Source organism: Oncorhynchus tshawytscha, unplaced genomic scaffold (genome assembly GCF_018296145.1).
Source record: "Oncorhynchus tshawytscha isolate Ot180627B unplaced genomic scaffold, Otsh_v2.0 Un_contig_1304_pilon_pilon, whole genome shotgun sequence".
NCBI classification, from domain to species: Eukaryota; Metazoa; Chordata; class Actinopteri; order Salmoniformes; family Salmonidae; genus Oncorhynchus; species Oncorhynchus tshawytscha.
This window is the reverse complement of record NW_024609410.1, coordinates 95,001-100,000: the sequence shown is the minus strand read 5'-3', so window position 1 is coordinate 100,000 and position 5,000 is coordinate 95,001. Positions and strand designations below refer to the sequence as shown.

Here is a 5,000-nt window from a genome sequence, read left to right as displayed (position 1 = left end):
CACCAAGGAGTCACACACACACACACCAAGGAGTCAGGTACACACACACACACACCAAAGGAGTCAGGTACACACACACACACACACCAAGAGTCAGGTACACACACACACACACCAAGGAGTCAGGTACACACACACACACACAAGGAGTCAGGTACACACACACACACACAAGGAGTCAGGTACACACACACTCACCAAGGAGTCAGGTACACACACACACACACACAAGGAGTCAGGTACACACACACAAACCAAGGAGTCAGGTACACACACACACACCAAGGAGTCAGGTACACACACACACACACAAGGAGTCAGGTACACACACACACACACCAAGGAGTCAGGTACACACACACACACACAATGAGTCAGGTACACACACACACACACCAAGGAGTCAGGTACACACACACACACACACCAAGGAGTCAGGTACACACACACACACACACACCAATGGAGTCAGGTACACACACACACACACCAAGGAGTCAGGTACACACACACACACACCAAGGAGTCAGGTACACACACACACACACACACACAAGGAGTCAGGTACACACACACACACACACAATGGAGTCAGGTACACACACACACACACAAAGGAGTCAGGTACACACACACACACACAAGGAGTCAGGTACACACACACACACACCAAGGAGTCAGGTACACACACACACACCAAGGAGTCAGGTACACACACACACACCAAGGAGTCAGGTACACACACACACACACACCAAGGAGTCAGGTACACACACACACACACACAAGGAGTCAGGTACACACACACACACACACACAATGAGTCAGGTACACACACACACACACACACACACACACCAAGGAGTCAGGTACACACACACACACACCAATGAGTCAGGTACACACACACACACACAAGGAGTCAGGTACACACACACACACACCAATGAGTCACACACACACACACACACACACACACACCAAGGAGTCAGGTACACACACACACACACCAAGGAGTCAGGTACACACACACACACACCAAGGAGTCAGGTACACACACACACACACAAGGAGTCAGGTACACACACACACACACACAAGGAGTCAGGTACACACACACACACACACACACACACCGATGAGTCAGGTACACACACACACACACACACACACAAGGAGTCAGGTACACACACACACACACCAATGAGTCAGGTACACACACACACACACCAAGGAGTCAGGTACACAACACACACACACACCAATGAGTCACACACACACACACACACACACACACACACACAAGGAGTCAGGTACACACACACACACACCAAGGAGTCAGGTACACACACACACACACAAGGAGTCAGGTACACACACACACACACACACCAAGGAGTCAGGTACACACACACACACCAAGGAGTCAGGTACACACACACACACCAATGTCAGGTACACACACACACACACCAAGGAGTCAGGTACACACACACACACACCAAGGAGTCAGGTACACACACACACACACACACACCAAGGAGTCAGGTCACACACACACACACACCAAAGGAGTCAGGTACACACACACACACACAAGGAGTCAGGTACAGGGAGTCAGGTACACACACACACACACCAGGAGTCAGGTACACACACACACACCAAGGAGTCAGGTACACACACACACACAAGGAGTCAGGTACACACACACACACAAGGAGTCAGGTACACACACACACACCAAGGAGTCAGGTACACACACACACACCAAGGAGTCAGGGAGTCAGGTACACACACACACACCAAGGAGTCAGGTACACACACACACACCAAGGAGTCAGGTACACACACACACACCAAGGAGTCAGGTACACACACACACACACAAGGAGTCAGGTACACACACACACAGGTACACACACACACACCAAGGAGTCAGGTACACACACACACACCAAGGAGTCAGGTACACACACACACACCAAGGAGTCAGGTACACACACACACACCAAGGAGTCAGGTACACACACACACCAAGGAGTCAGGTACACACACACACACCAGGAGTCAGGTACACACACACACACAAGGAGTCAGGTACACACACACACACCAAGGAGTCAGGTACACACACACACACCAAGGAGTCAGGTACACACACACACACACAAGGAGTCAGGTACACACACACAGGTACACACACACAAGGAGTCAGGTACACACACACACACCAAGGAGTCAGGTACACACACACACACAAGGAGTCAGGTACACACACACACACCAAGGAGTCAGGTACACACACACACACAAGGAGTCAGGTACACACACACACACCAAGGAGTCAGGTACACACACACACACACACACACCAAGGAGTCAGGTACACACACACACACACACCAGGAGTCAGGTACACACACACACACAAGGAGTCAGGTACACACACACACACACACACAAAGGAGTCAGGTACACACACACACACACCAAGGAGTCAGGTACACACACACACACCAAGGAGTCAGGTACACACACACACACACAAGGAGTCAGGTACACACACACACACCAAGGAGTCAGGTACACACACACACACAAGGAGTCAGGTACACACACACACCAAGGAGTCAGGTACACACACACACACACCACACACACACACCAAGGAGTCAGGTACACACACACACACCAAGGAGTCAGGTACACACACACACACCAAGGAGTCAGGTACACACACACACACCAAGGAGTCAGGTACACACACACACTAATACATTCAGACATACCGTGACACAAACCTACATTCACATGAGGGTTACTTTAGCAGGTGCCTCGGGAAGAGTTGTCATGTCCATTAACAAAAAGAGACTCTCCTTTTAGAGACTCTCTCCTTCTAGAGACCCTCTCCTTTTAGAGACTCTCGTCCTAGAGACTATCTCCTTTTAGAGACTCTCCTTCTAAAGACTCTCTCCTTTTAGAGACTCTCCTTCTAGAGACTCTCTCCTTCTAGAGACTCTCTCCTTCTAGAGACTCTCGTCCTAGAGACTATCTCCTTTTAGAGACTCTCCTTCTAAAGACTCTCCTTCTAGAGACTCTCTCCTTCTAGAGACTCTCATTTTAGAGACTATCTCCTTCTAGAGACTCTCTCCTTCTAGAGACTCTCTCCTTTTAGAGTATCTCTCCTTCTAGAGACTCTCTCCTTCTAGAGACTCTCTCCTTCTAGATACTCTCATTTTAGAGACTATCTCCTTCTAGAGACTCTCTCCTTCTAGAGACTCTCTCCTTTTAGAGTATCTCTCCTTTTAGAGCCTCACCTTCTAGAGACTCTCTCCTTCTAGACACTCTCTCCTTCTAGAGACTCTCTCCTTTTAGAGACCCTCTCATAGATACTCTCCTTCTAGAGACTCTCTCCTTCTAGAGTCTATCTCCTTCTAGAGACCCTCCTCCTGGAGACTCTCCTTCTAGAGACTCTCTCATTCTAGAGACTCTCTCCTTCTAGAGTCTATCTCCTTCTAGAGACTCTCTTAGAGGCTCTCCTTCTAGAGACTCTCCTTCTAGAGACTCTCTCCTTCAAGAGGCTCTCATTCTAGAGACTCTCTTCTTCTAGAGACTCTCTCCTTCTAGAGACACTCTCCTTTTAGAGAATCTCTCCTTTTAGAGCCTCACCTTCTAGAGACTCTCCTTCTAGAGACTGTCCTTCTAGAGACTCTCCTTTTAGAGACTCTCCTTCTAGAAACTCTCTCCTAAAGACTCTCTCCTTTTAGAGACTCTCCTTCTAGAGTCTTTTTCCTAGAGACTCTCCTTCTAGAGACTCTCTCCTAAAGACTCTCTCCTTCTAGAGACTCTCTCCTTCTAGAGACTCTCTCCTAAAGACTCTCTCCTTCTAGAGACTCTCTTCTAGAGACTCTCTCCTTCTAGAGACTCTCTCCTAAAGACTCTCTCCTTCTAGAGACTCTCTTCTAGAGACTCTCTCCTTCTAGAGACTCTCTTCTAGAGACTCTCCGTTTAGAGACTCTCTCCTAAAGACTCTCTCCTTCTAGAGACTCTCTTCTAGAGACTCTCCGTTTAGAGTCTTTCTCCTAGAGACTCTCCTTTTCCTCTCTAGTATTTAGGTGTTTATTTGAAGAAAGAGAAACAGAGAAAGATCCATCTGCCAGAGGAACAGAGATGTAATCTTCTGTCAGAAACTGAAATAGAGAGATGCAGAAAAGTGTTCCCCATTAGGTACCACACACACACACACACACACACACACACACACACACACACACACACACACACACACACAGATGAATAAAGTAGGAGGGTTAGAGAGCAGTAAAGATAGAGGGAGATTCACAGAGTTAAATAAATATGTCTGTCTGTGTGTGTGTGTGTGTGTGTGTGTGTGTGTGTGTGTGTGTGTGTGTGTGTGTGTGTGTGTGTGTGTGTGTGTGTGTGTGTGTGTGTGTGTGTGTGTGTGTGTGTGTGTGTGTGTGTGTGTGTGTGTGTGTGTGTGTGTGTGTGTGTGTGTGTGTGTGTGTGTGTGTGTGTGTGTGTGTGTGTGTGTGTGTGTGTGTGTGTGTGTGTGTGTGTGTGTGTGTGTGTGTGTGTGTGTGTGTGTGTGTGTGTGTGTGTGTGTGTGTGTGTGTGTGTGTGTGTGTGTGTGTGTGTGTGTGTGTGTGTGTGTGTGTGTGTGTGTGTGTGTGTGTGTGTGTGTGTGTGTGTGTGTGTGTGTGTGTGTGTGTGTGTGTGTGTGTGTGTGTGTGTGTGTGTGTGTGTGTGTGTGTGTGTGTGTGTGTGTGTGTGTGTGTGTGTGTGTGTGTGTGTGTGTGTGTGTGTGTGTGTGTGTGTCTGTGTGTGTGTGTGTGTGTGTGTGTGTGTGTGTGTGTGTGTGTGTGTGTGTGTGTGTGTGTGTGTGTGTGTGTGTGTGTGTGTGTGTGTGTGTGTGTGTGTGTGTGTGTGTGTGTGTGTGTTGTGTGTGTGTGTGTGTGTGTGTGTGTGTGTGTGTGTGT

At 48.4% G+C, this 5,000-nt stretch overlaps 1 pseudogene; it reads left to right on the top strand.

The window, feature by feature from the left end:
* The window catches only part of LOC121844748, a 130,983-nt pseudogene that overhangs the window by 46,287 nt on the left and 79,696 nt on the right, over positions 1-5,000 (top strand).